This window comes from Pleurodeles waltl, chromosome 10 (genome assembly GCF_031143425.1).
Source record: "Pleurodeles waltl isolate 20211129_DDA chromosome 10, aPleWal1.hap1.20221129, whole genome shotgun sequence".
NCBI classification, from domain to species: domain Eukaryota; kingdom Metazoa; phylum Chordata; class Amphibia; order Caudata; family Salamandridae; genus Pleurodeles; species Pleurodeles waltl.
The window spans coordinates 329,450,145-329,462,891 of NC_090449.1; the positions used below are offsets into that span (position 1 = coordinate 329,450,145).

General features: G+C 48.3%; 10 non-coding genes across 10 annotated transcripts; all 10 read left to right on the top strand.

Annotated features, from left to right (window-relative positions):
- Window positions 1-548: 548 nt before the first annotated feature.
- Window positions 549-621, top strand: TRNAV-AAC (transfer RNA valine (anticodon AAC)). The gene has a single exon. It is a non-coding gene; the product is annotated as a tRNA-Val (tRNA).
- Window positions 622-1,957: 1,336 nt separating this feature from the next.
- On the top strand, window positions 1,958-2,029 carry TRNAP-UGG (transfer RNA proline (anticodon UGG)). The gene has a single exon. It is a non-coding gene; the product is annotated as a tRNA-Pro (tRNA).
- Window positions 2,030-2,473: 444 nt separating this feature from the next.
- TRNAV-UAC (transfer RNA valine (anticodon UAC)) lies at window positions 2,474-2,546 on the top strand. The gene has a single exon. It is a non-coding gene; the product is annotated as a tRNA-Val (tRNA).
- A 1,521-nt stretch (window positions 2,547-4,067) lies between these two features.
- Window positions 4,068-4,140, top strand: TRNAV-AAC (transfer RNA valine (anticodon AAC)). Its single transcript has one exon. It is a non-coding gene; the product is annotated as a tRNA-Val (tRNA).
- Window positions 4,141-5,476: 1,336 nt separating this feature from the next.
- Window positions 5,477-5,548, top strand: TRNAP-UGG (transfer RNA proline (anticodon UGG)). The gene has a single exon. It is a non-coding gene; the product is annotated as a tRNA-Pro (tRNA).
- Window positions 5,549-5,992: 444 nt separating this feature from the next.
- Window positions 5,993-6,065, top strand: TRNAV-UAC (transfer RNA valine (anticodon UAC)). Its single transcript has one exon. It is a non-coding gene; the product is annotated as a tRNA-Val (tRNA).
- Window positions 6,066-9,005: 2,940 nt separating this feature from the next.
- Window positions 9,006-9,077, top strand: TRNAP-UGG (transfer RNA proline (anticodon UGG)). The gene has a single exon. It is a non-coding gene; the product is annotated as a tRNA-Pro (tRNA).
- A 444-nt stretch (window positions 9,078-9,521) lies between these two features.
- On the top strand, window positions 9,522-9,594 carry TRNAV-UAC (transfer RNA valine (anticodon UAC)). Its single transcript has one exon. It is a non-coding gene; the product is annotated as a tRNA-Val (tRNA).
- Window positions 9,595-11,115: 1,521 nt separating this feature from the next.
- Window positions 11,116-11,188, top strand: TRNAV-AAC (transfer RNA valine (anticodon AAC)). The gene has a single exon. It is a non-coding gene; the product is annotated as a tRNA-Val (tRNA).
- A 1,335-nt stretch (window positions 11,189-12,523) lies between these two features.
- TRNAP-UGG (transfer RNA proline (anticodon UGG)) lies at window positions 12,524-12,595 on the top strand. Its single transcript has one exon. It is a non-coding gene; the product is annotated as a tRNA-Pro (tRNA).
- Window positions 12,596-12,747: the final 152 nt, after the last annotated feature.

Consider the following 12,747-nt stretch of genomic DNA (forward strand, 5'->3'; position numbering starts at 1 on the left):
CCATGGAAATGACTCTAGTCATATTGCAGAAGAGAGAACCATGTGCATTTTCTTGCCTTGCGATGTATTCGCCCACTCTCTGCCCTCAACCCTAGGAGCAGGGTCTGAGCAGTGGTGCTTCTGTGCCCTCGCTCGTTGGTGTCCGGGTCCAAATCCCCAACACACCCTTTTTAGCAGAAAACACACAAATTTTACTCAAAATACACAAAGCTTGAAGATTCCTCATTCCACTCAAAGCATTGTTGTGCAAAATATTTTTAGCCTCAGGAGAAAAAAAGGATCACCATGCCTTGGCTTCCTTCCTGCTTGCTTTCAGTGTGCTCTGTGTGATGCTTTCACAGGCTCTGGTTTCAGGCATTTAGGCATCAGATATTTGTCTCTACCCGCAGCTGTGACTTTTCAGTACATCTGAGTGTACGCTTGCTGGCTGACAACGCTGCAATTTTCACACTTACTCCTCGCTTTGCGAGCAACTGCTGATCAAGTATAGAGGCAATCGGGCAAACATATGAGGGGAATTTTGCTCCTTCAGTCAAGCCCTCATGCTTGTTTCTGTAGTGTAGTGGTTATCACGTTCGCCTAACAAGCGAAAGGTCCCCGGTTCGAGACTGGGCAGAAACAATGGGCAGTGTCTGCTTTTGTGTTTGCTCCCTAAAAGCTTAGTCTCACTCAGGGATGGCCTTTAAAAACTTGTGACCTGTGTAAAACTAGTATTACTATTGCAGGCCGGTAAAAAGTTATCTGCATCTTTGCGTAGTCGTGCATGTGCCTGGTTTCTTATTCTGTTTTTTACTTTTTTTTTTCTTGGCCATGTTATATTGTGGGGCCTTTAAACCTGTCACCTTGATAGGAACATTGCAAGCGGCAGCATCGACAAGTGCAGACTGAGGAGTCAGACCTAAACACAGACTCAGCTGTCAGGATGGCCGAGTGGTCTAAGGCGGCAGCCTCAAGAGAGCTTGATCTTCAGTTAAGCTAAGCATCCTGGTTTGCTCATGTAGTTGTGGGTTCATATCGCACTTCTGATAGGTCTATTTTCTGCCCTTAAATCTTCCTCTGCTTGCACAGCCAGCTCCCCACAACACTATCTTTGCAAGCTGCTGTAGCATATGAAAAGAAATCCACCAACCCTCCGGCTGGGCCCTCAATCAGCATTCCATGTATTTCTGGAAGGGGCATCTCAGTCACGCCTTCTGTTAGAGCTGCACCTTATCACTGTAACTACCATGCTGGTTTCTACTTAAGCAGTTGATTCCATCGTTTGAAGTGAGGCTCTCCTGCCACTTTTGGGCAGAGAAGGCACTGCCCCTGCAACAACAACAGGCAGACAAGCTCAACCTGGGTTTCCTGGTTAGGTGGGCGGAGCAGAATGGCAATGGTCCCTCCTTGTGACTTGAAATTAACATGAAGAAGACAGAGAGGCAGCTGGGAGTAGGCAGTACCCATGCACCTCTGAACACTGTCTTGCGATTTTCACCCAATTCTGAAATGAGTCGGGAGGAAAGGAGGTGATTTTCCTATCGAAGGCCATTCTGGAAATTCAGCCACCCCGCGTCTCCCAGGTGAGTGTTTCAGGCCTGTGAGGCACTCATATAAATCTCGCCTGATCGAGCACTGAGCGAGCAATTGTGCTTGAATACAAGAGGCATGCTCCTCTGGCTCAGGCTCAAGAGATGGCAGGCCCTTCAGTGCTTCTGGTCTGGAAGTCTACGGTGCAAGGGCCCAGGTCCTGCGGAGGCGTACAACTACCAGAAAGGGTCTGCTTTTCTCATCAGCGCCACAGTTCAGCTTGCTAGCATAGGGCTTCTTGACTACCTCTTGCCTTGCTAGAGGCAAAAAAAAACCCCTTGGCACAAAACATCAATTGCTATGGCACGCTTAGAAGGAGAGTCTCCAAGTGGCCCTGCTTTTTCACAAAGACACTTCAGAAGATGTTTGAAAGGCTTTTGCAGCAGCAGGCTCGTTGGTCTAGGGGTATGATTCTCGCTTTGGGTGTGAGAGGTCCCGGGTTCAAATCCCGGACGAGCCCGTGCCTTCATAGGTTCGATCTGTTTTTAAACAGGAGTATTTCTGCTTTCCACTCTTGTAAGATGCCATGGTGGAATGCATTGCATGCTTTCTACTGGTGTCGAGGCAGTTCGGCATGATGAAGGAGTGCGGGATTTCTTTCTAACTGCTTTTTTGTGTTGGAGCAGCACTTCTCGTTGGAACATGAAATGCACAGTGCTTCTCCAAAGTAATTGCAGGGCTGGTTTTGAAATCACCTCTTGGAATGAAAGTGATCCCAGTTCCTTTCTTCCAAAGGAAGAGATCCTGTCAGAAAGGCTCAGCTTTGAGCGTCATGAATATTGTCCCTTAGTCCTTGCATTCCAGTCCAAAGCATAGCCACATAAAGAAAGCAGGTGTGTCTGTTTCCAGTGCAGTGGTTCCAGTCCAATGCATAGCCACATGAAGCAAGTAAGCAGGCATGTCTGTTTCTGTAGTGTAGTGGTTATCACGTTTGCCTTACACGCGAAAGGTCCCTGGTTCGAGGCCAGGCAGAAACAGCAAGTTGCTGTGCTTTATCACATTATTTGCATTTACCACCTCACCTGACAGGTAAATTGAAATTAAAGAGGCTGTGTCTATCCCTCACCATCGTGAGGTACTACGCTCCAAGGGCATCGGTCTCAACTCACCAAGAGAAGACGATACACCTTACGGCAGTCAGTTGCTCCCTTTTTGACCTTTCCATTGAAGCCTGGGCCTACTGTGGTCAAGCCAGCCAAGGAAGGAAGGTATGAGAGCGAAAATGGCTTTCCTACCTTCACCAAGAACATACACCTTGAGCAAAGAAAGGGCCAGACTTACAAGGCCCTATCGCCACCGGCACATCATCTTTAGTGACGCCCCGGTGGCACTATGTACTGTGCCGTATTTACAAGACGCCGTTCAACCACGTTTTGTGGCTTAACACCACCTTGTAAATACGGCCCCTTCACACGCAGCCCTTTCCCTGGAAGGGGCGTGCAATGGGCGTTGCTCTGGGTGGGCCACTGCAACACCATAGCATTTTGATGCTGCTCCAGTTTTACGAGTTTTTGTAAATCTGTGGCAGCGCCAAAATCCAAGCGCCATACAATGGGTGTCGTTATAGTGGAGAAACGAGCAGAAATGTTTTCATTTCTCCTCATTTTTGCTCTTTCTATGTGTGCTGCACGAACATATCGCCACTGAAGATTTCTGTTGTGCAGGAAGGTGTGCCTTCCTGAACAAAAACAATTTCCCCCTCCACGCAGCCATCCTTGTACCATGGCGCAAGGATGGCTGCGTTGGTGCTCGGCAGCTAATTTAGAGCTGGCGCAGAGGGAAGCACAGGGGTGCGCTGTATTCTACTAAATACGGCGCTTCCCTGCATTTTGAAAATGACTGAGTGCGAGGCTGCCAAATTTGGCAGAGCGTCTCACTCAGTCATCCTCTTGTAATTATGGGCCAAAAGGTCTAAAGGATAGAGGCGTTTTATGTCATGTTCGATGACGACCATGGAAATGACTCTAGTCATATTGCAGAAGAGAGAACCATGTGCATTTTCTTGCCTTGCGATGTATTCGCCCACTCTCTGCCCTCAACCCTAGGAGCAGGGTCTGAGCAGTGGTGCTTCTGTGCCCTCGCTCGTTGGTGTCCGGGTCCAAATCCCCAACACACCCTTTTTAGCAGAAAACACACAAATTTTACTCAAAATACACAAAGCTTGAAGATTCCTCATTCCACTCAAAGCATTGTTGTGCAAAATATTTTTAGCCTCAGGAGAAAAAAAGGATCACCATGCCTTGGCTTCCTTCCTGCTTGCTTTCAGTGTGCTCTGTGTGATGCTTTCACAGGCTCTGGTTTCAGGCATTTAGGCATCAGATATTTGTCTCTACCCGCAGCTGTGACTTTTCAGTACATCTGAGTGTACGCTTGCTGGCTGACAACGCTGCAATTTTCACACTTACTCCTCGCTTTGCGAGCAACTGCTGATCAAGTATAGAGGCAATCGGGCAAACATATGAGGGGAATTTTGCTCCTTCAGTCAAGCCCTCATGCTTGTTTCTGTAGTGTAGTGGTTATCACGTTCGCCTAACACGCGAAAGGTCCCCGGTTCGAGACCGGGCAGAAACAATGGGCAGTGTCTGCTTTTGTGTTTGCTCCCTAAAAGCTTAGTCTCACTCAGGGATGGCCTTTAAAAACTTGTGACCTGTGTAAAACTTGTATTACTATTGCAGGCCGGTAAAAAGTTATCTGCATCTTTGCGTAGTCGTGCATGTGCCTGGTTTCTTATTCTGTTTTTTACTTTTTTTTTTCTTGGCCATGTTATATTGTGGGGCCTTTAAACCTGTCACCTTGATAGGAACATTGCAAGCGGCAGCATCGACAAGTGCAGACTGAGGAGTCAGACCTAAACACAGACTCAGCTGTCAGGATGGCCGAGTGGTCTAAGGCGGCAGCCTCAAGAGAGCTTGATCTTCAGTTAAGCTAAGCATCCTGGTTTGCTCATGTAGTTGTGGGTTCATATCGCACTTCTGATAGGTCTATTTTCTGCCCTTAAATCTTCCTCTGCTTGCACAGCCAGCTCCCCACAACACTATCTTTGCAAGCTGCTGTAGCATATGAAAAGAAATCCACCAACCCTCCGGCTGGGCCCTCAATCAGCATTCCATGTATTTCTGGAAGGGGCATCTCAGTCACGCCTTCTGTTAGAGCTGCACCTTATCACTGTAACTACCATGCTGGTTTCTACTTAAGCAGTTGATTCCATCGTTTGAAGTGAGGCTCTCCTGCCACTTTTGGGCAGAGAAGGCACTGCCCCTGCAACAACAACAGGCAGACAAGCTCAACCTGGGTTTCCTGGTTAGGTGGGCGGAGCAGAATGGCAATGGTCCCTCCTTGTGACTTGAAATTAACATGAAGAAGACAGAGAGGCAGCTGGGAGTAGGCAGTACCCATGCACCCCTGAACACTGTCTTGCGATTTTCACCCAATTCTGAAATGAGTCGGGAGGAAAGGAGGTGATTTTCCTATCGAAGGCCATTCTGGGAATTCAGCCACCCCGCGTCTCCCAGGTGAGTGTTTCAGGCCTGTGAGGCACTCATATAAATCTCGCCTGATCGAGCACTGAGCGAGCAATTGTGCTTGAATACAAGAGGCATGCTCCTCTGGCTCAGGCGCAAGAGATGGCAGGCCCTTCAGTGCTTCTGGTCTGGAAGTCTACGGTGCAAGGGCCCAGGTCCTGCGGAGGCGTACAACTACCAGAAAGGGTCTGCTTTTCTCATCAGCGCCACAGTTCAGCTTGCTAGCATAGGGCTTCTTGACTACCTCTTGCCTTGCTAGAGGCAAAAAAAAAACCCTTGGCACAAAACATCAATTGCTATGGCACGCTTAGAAGGAGAGTCTCCAAGTGGCCCTGCTTTTTCACAAAGACACTTCAGAAGATGTTTGAAAGGCTTTTGCAGCAGCAGGCTCGTTGGTCTAGGGGTATGATTCTTGCTTTGGGTGTGAGAGGTCCCGGGTTCAAATCCCGGACGAGCCTGTGCCTTCATAGGTTCGATCTGTTTTTAAACAGGAGTATTTCTGCTTTCCACTCTTGTAAGATGCCATGGTGGAATGCATTGCATGCTTTCTACTGGTGTCGAGGCAGTTCGGCATGATGAAGGAGTGCGGGATTTCTTTCTAACTGCTTTTTTGTGTTGGAGCAGCACTTCTCGTTGGAACATGAAATGCACAGTGCTTCTCCAAAGTAATTGCAGGGCTGGTTTTGAAATCACCTCTTGGAATGAAAGTGATCCCAGTTCCTTTCTTCCAAAGGAAGAGATCCTGTCAGAAAGGCTCAGCTTTGAGCGTCATGAATATTGTCCCTTAGTCCTTGCATTCCAGTCCAAAGCATAGCCACATAAAGAAAGCAGGTGTGTCTGTTTCCAGTGCAGTGGTTCCAGTCCAATGCATAGCCACATGAAGCAAGTAAGCAGGCATGTCTGTTTCTGTAGTGTAGTGGTTATCACGTTCGCCTTACACGCGAAAGGTCCCTGGTTCGAGGCCAGGCAGAAACAGCAAGTTGCTGTGCTTTATCACATTATTTGCATTTACCACCTCACCTGACAGGTAAATTGAAATTAAAGAGGCTGTGTCTATCCCTCACCATCGTGAGGTACTACGCTCCAAGGGCATCGGTCTCAACTCACCAAGAGAAGACGATACACCTTACGGCAGTCAGTTGCTCCCTTTTTGACCTTTCCATTGAAGCCTGGGCCTACTGTGGTCAAGCCAGCCAAGGAAGGAAGGTATGAGAGCGAAAATGGCTTTCCTACCTTCACCAAGAACATACACCTTGAGCAAAGAAAGGGCCAGACTTACAAGGCCCTATCGCCACCGGCACATCATCTTTAGTGACGCCCCGGTGGCACTATGTACTGTGCCGTATTTACAAGACGCCGTTCAACCACGTTTTGTGGCTTAACACCACCTTGTAAATACGGCCCCTTCACACGCAGCCCTTTCCCTGGAAGGGGCGTGCAATGGGCGTTGCTCTGGGTGGGCCACTGCAACACCATAGCATTTTGATGCTGCTCCAGTTTTACGAGTTTTTGTAAATCTGTGGCAGCGCCAAAATCCAAGCGCCATACAATGGGTGTCGTTATAGTGGAGAAACGAGCAGAAATGTTTTCATTTCTCCTCATTTTTGCTCTTTCTATGTGTGCTGCACGAACATATCGCCACTGAAGATTTCTGTTGTGCAGGAAGGTGTGCCTTCCTGAACAAAAACAATTTCCCCCTCCACGCAGCCATCCTTGTACCATGGCGCAAGGATGGCTGCGTTGGTGCTCGGCAGCTAATTTAGAGCTGGCGCAGAGGGAAGCACAGGGGTGCGCTGTATTCTACTAAATACGGCGCTTCCCTGCATTTTGAAAATGACTGAGTGCGAGGCTGCCAAATTTGGCAGAGCGTCTCACTCAGTCATCCTCTTGTAATTATGGGCCACAAGGTCTAAAGGATAGAGGCGTTTTATGTCATGTTCGATGACGACCATGGAAATGACTCTAGTCATATTGCAGAAGAGAGAACCATGTGCATTTTCTTGCCTTGCGATGTATTCGCCCACTCTCTGCCCTCAACCCTAGGAGCAGGGTCTGAGCAGTGGTGCTTCTGTGCCCTCGCTCGTTGGTGTCCGGGTCCAAATCCCCAACACACCCTTTTTAGCAGAAAACACACAAATTTTACTCAAAATACACAAAGCTTGAAGATTCCTCATTCCACTCAAAGCATTGTTGTGCAAAATATTTTTAGCCTCAGGAGAAAAAAAGGATCACCATGCCTTGGCTTCCTTCCTGCTTGCTTTCAGTGTGCTCTGTGTGATGCTTTCACAGGCTCTGGTTTCAGGCATTTAGGCATCAGATATTTGTCTCTACCCGCAGCTGTGACTTTTCAGTACATCTGAGTGTACGCTTGCTGGCTGACAACGCTGCAATTTTCACACTTACTCCTCGCTTTGCGAGCAACTGCTGATCAAGTATAGAGGCAATCGGGCAAACATATGAGGGGAATTTTGCTCCTTCTGTCAAGCCCTCATGCTTCTTTCTGTAGTGTAGTGGTTATCACGTTCGCCTAACACGCGAAAGGTCCCCGGTTCGAGACCGGGCAGAAACAATGGGCAGTGTCTGCTTTTGTGTTTGCTCCCTAAAAGCTTAGTCTCACTCAGGGATGGCCTTTAAAAACTTGTGACCTGTGTAAAACTTGTATTACTATTGCAGGCCGGTAAAAAGTTATCTGCATCTTTGCGTAGTCGTGCATGTGCCTGGTTTCTTATTCTGTTTTTTACTTTTTTTTTTCTTGGCCATGTTATATTGTGGGGCCTTTAAACCTGTCACCTTGATAGGAACATTGCAAGCGGCAGCATCGACAAGTGCAGACTGAGGAGTCAGACCTAAACACAGACTCAGCTGTCAGGATGGCCGAGTGGTCTAAGGCGGCAGCCTCAAGAGAGCTTGATCTTCAGTTAAGCTAAGCATCCTGGTTTGCTCATGTAGTTGTGGGTTCATATCGCACTTCTGATAGGTCTATTTTCTGCCCTTAAATCTTCCTCTGCTTGCACAGCCAGCTCCCCACAACACTATCTTTGCAAGCTGCTGTAGCATATGAAAAGAAATCCACCAACCCTCCGGCTGGGCCCTCAATCAGCATTCCATGTATTTCTGGAAGGGGCATCTCAGTCACGCCTTCTGTTAGAGCTGCACCTTATCACTGTAACTACCATGCTGGTTTCTACTTAAGCAGTTGATTCCATCGTTTGAAGTGAGGCTCTCCTGCCACTTTTGGGCAGAGAAGGCACTGCCCCTGCAACAACAACAGGCAGACAAGCTCAACCTGGGTTTCCTGGTTAGGTGGGCGGAGCAGAATGGCAATGGTCCCTCCTTGTGACTTGAAATTAACATGAAGAAGACAGAGAGGCAGCTGGGAGTAGGCAGTACCCATGCACCCCTGAACACTGTCTTGCGATTTTCACCCAATTCTGAAATGAGTCGGGAGGAAAGGAGGTGATTTTCCTATCGAAGGCCATTCTGGGAATTCAGCCACCCCGCGTCTCCCAGGTGAGTGTTTCAGGCCTGTGAGGCACTCATATAAATCTCGCCTGATCGAGCCTGATCGAGCACTGAGCGAGCAATTGTGCTTGAATACAAGAGGCATGCTCCTCTGGCTCAGGCGCAAGAGATGGCAGGCCCTTCAGTGCTTCTGGTCTGGAAGTCTACGGTGCAAGGGCCCAGGTCCTGCGGAGGCGTACAACTACCAGAAAGGGTCTGCTTTTCTCATCAGCGCCACAGTTCAGCTTGCTAGCATAGGGCTTCTTGACTACCTCTTGCCTTGCTAGAGGCAAAAAAAAACCCCTTGGCACAAAACATCAATTGCTATGGCACGCTTAGAAGGAGAGTCTCCAAGTGGCCCTGCTTTTTCACAAAGACACTTCAGAAGATGTTTGAAAGGCTTTTGCAGCAGCAGGCTCGTTGGTCTAGGGGTATGATTCTCGCTTTGGGTGTGAGAGGTCCCGGGTTCAAATCCCGGACGAGCCCGTTCCTTCATAGGTTCGATCTGTTTTTAAACAGGAGTATTTCTGCTTTCCACTCTTGTAAGATGCCATGGTGGAATGCATTGCATGCTTTCTACTGGTGTCGAGGCAGTTCGGCATGATGAAGGAGTGCGGGATTTCTTTCTAACTGCTTTTTTGTGTTGGAGCAGCACTTCTCGTTGGAACATGAAATGCACAGTGCTTCTCCAAAGTAATTGCAGGGCTGGTTTTTAAATCACCTCTTGGAATGAAAGTGATCCCAGTTCCTTTCTTCCAAAGGAAGAGATCCTGTCAGAAAGGCTCAGCTTTGAGCGTCATGAATATTGTCCCTTAGTCCTTGCATTCCAGTCCAAAGCATAGCCACATAAAGAAAGCAGGTGTGTCTGTTTCCAGTGCAGTGGTTCCAGTCCAATGCATAGCCACATGAAGCAAGTAAGCAGGCATGTCTGTTTCTGTAGTGTAGTGGTTATCACGTTCGCCTTACACGCGAAAGGTCCCTGGTTCGAGGCCAGGCAGAAACAGCAAGTTGCTTTGCTTTATCACATTATTTGCATTTACCACCTCACCTGACAGGTAAATTGAAATTAAAGAGGCTGTGTCTATCCCTCACCATCGTGAGGTACTACGCTCCAAGGGCATCGGTCTCAACTCACCAAGAGAAGACGATACACCTTACGGCAGTCAGTTGCTCCCTTTTTGACCTTTCCATTGAAGCCTGGGCCTACTGGGGTCAAGCCAGCCAAGGAAGGAAGGTATGAGAGCGAAAATGGCTTTCCTACCTTCACCAAGAACATACACCTTGAGCAAAGAAAGGGCCAGACTTACAAGGCCCTATCGCCACCGGCACATCATCTTTAGTGACGCCCCGGTGGCACTATGTACTGTGCCGTATTTACAAGACGCCGTTCAACCACGTTTTGTGGCTTAACACCACCTTGTAAATACGGCCCCTTCACACGCAGCCCTTTCCCTGGAAGGGGCGTGCAATGGGCGTTGCTCTGGGTGGGCCACTGCAACACCATAGCATTTTGATGCTGCTCCAGTTTTACGAGTTTTTGTAAATCTGTGGCAGCGCCAAAATCCAAGCGCCATACAATGGGTGTCGTTATAGTGGAGAAACGAGCAGAAATGTTTTCATTTCTCCTCATTTTTGCTCTTTCTATGTGTGCTGCACGAACATATCGCCACTGAAGATTTCTGTTGTGCAGGAAGGTGTGCCTTCCTGAACAAAAACAATTTCCCCCTCCACGCAGCCATCCTTGTACCATGGCGCAAGGATGGCTGCGTTGGTGCTCGGCAGCTAATTTAGAGCTGGCGCAGAGGGAAGCACAGGGGTGCGCTGTATTCTACTAAATACGGCGCTTCCCTGCATTTTGAAAATGACTGAGTGCGAGGCTGCCAAATTTGGCAGAGCGTCTCACTCAGTCATCCTCTTGTAATTATGGGCCAAAAGGTCTAAAGGATAGAGGCGTTTTATGTCATGTTCGATGACGACCATGGAAATGACTCTAGTCATATTGCAGAAGAGAGAACCATGTGCATTTTCTTGCCTTGCGATGTATTCGCCCACTCTCTGCCCTCAACCCTAGGAGCAGGGTCTGAGCAGTGGTGCTTCTGTGCCCTCGCTCGTTGGTGTCCGGGTCCAAATCCCCAACACACCCTTTTTAGCAGAAAACACACAAATTTTACTCAAAATACACAAAGCTTGAAGATTCCTCATTCCACTCAAAGCATTGTTGTGCAAAATATTTTTAGCCTCAGGAGAAAAAAAGGATCACCATGCCTTGGCTTCCTTCCTGCTTGCTTTCAGTGTGCTCTGTGTGATGCTTTCACAGGCTCTGGTTTCAGGCATTTAGGCATCAGATATTTGTCTCTACCCGCAGCTGTGACTTTTCAGTACATCTGAGTGTACGCTTGCTGGCTGACAACACTGCAATTTTCACACTTACTCCTCGCTTTGCGAGCAACTGCTGATCAAGTATAGAGGCAATCGGGCAAACATATGAGGGGAATTTTGCTCCTTCAGTCAAGCCCTCATGCTTGTTTCTGTAGTGTAGTGGTTATCACGTTCGCCTAACACGCGAAAGGTCCCCGGTTCGAGACCGGGCAGAAACAATGGGCAGTGTCTGCTTTTGTGTTTGCTCCCTAAAAGCTTAGTCTCACTCAGGGATGGCCTTTAAAAACTTGTGACCTGTGTAAAACTTGTATTACTATTGCAGGCCGGTAAAAAGTTATCTGCATCTTTGCGTAGTCGTGCATGTGCCTGGTTTCTTATTCTGTTTTTTACTTTTTTTTTTCTTGGCCATGTTATATTGTGGGGCCTTTAAACCTGTCACCTTGATAGGAACATTGCAAGCGGCAGCATCGACAAGTGCAGACTGAGGAGTCAGACCTAAACACAGACTCAGCTGTCAGGATGGCCGAGTGGTCTAAGGCGGCAGCCTCAAGAGAGCTTGATCTTCAGTTAAGCTAAGCATCCTGGTTTGCTCATGTAGTTGTGGGTTCATATCGCACTTCTGATAGGTCTATTTTCTGCCCTTAAATCTTCCTCTGCTTGCACAGCCAGCTCCCCACAACACTATCTTTGCAAGCTGCTGTAGCATATGAAAAGAAATCCACCAACCCTCCGGCTGGGCCCTCAATCAGCATTCCATGTATTTCTGGATGGGGCATCTCAGTCACGCCTTCTGTTAGAGCTGCACCTTATCACTGTAACTACCATGCTGGTTTCTACTTAAGCAGTTGATTCCATCGTTTGAAGTGAGGCTCTCCTGCCACTTTTGGGCAGAGAAGGCACTGCCCCTGCAACAACAACAGGCAGACAAGCTCAACCTGGGTTTCCTGGTTAGGTGGGCGGAGCAGAATGGCAATGGTCCCTCCTTGTGACTTGAAATTAACATGAAGAAGACAGAGAGGCAGCTGGGAGTAGGCAGTACCCATGCACCCCTGAACACTGTCTTGCGATTTTCACCCAATTCTGAAATGAGTCGGGAGGAAAGGAGGTGATTTTCCTATCGAAGGCCATTCTGGGAATTCAGCCACCCGCGTCTCCCAGGTGAGTGTTTCAGGCCTGTGAGGCACTCATATAAATCTCGCCTGATCGAGCACTGAGCGAGCAATTGTGCTTGAATACAAGAGGCATGCTCCTCTGGCTCAGGCGCAAGAGATGGCAGGCCCTTCAGTGCTTCTGGTCTGGAAGTCTACGGTGCAAGGGCCCAGGTCCTGCGGAGGCGTACAACTACCAGAAAGGGTCTGCTTTTCTCATCAGCGCCACAGTTCAGCTTGCTAGCATAGGGCTTCTTGACTACCTCTTGTCTTGCTAGAGGCAAAAAAAAAACCCTTGGCACAAAACATCAATTGCTATGGCACGCTTAGAAGGAGAGTCTCCAAGTGGCCCTGCTTTTTCACAAAGACACTTCAGAAGATGTTTGAAAGGCTTTTGCAGCAGCAGGCTCGTTGGTCTAGGGGTATGATTCTCGCTTTGGGTGTGAGAGGTCCCGGGTTCAAATCCCGGACGAGCCCGTCCCTTCATAGGTTCGATCTGTTTTTAAACAGGAGTATTTCTGCTTTCCACTCTTGTAAGATGCCATGGTGGAATGCATTGCATGCTTTCTACTGGTGTCGAGGCAGTTCGGCATGATGAAGGAGTGCGGGATTTCTTTCTAACTGCTTTT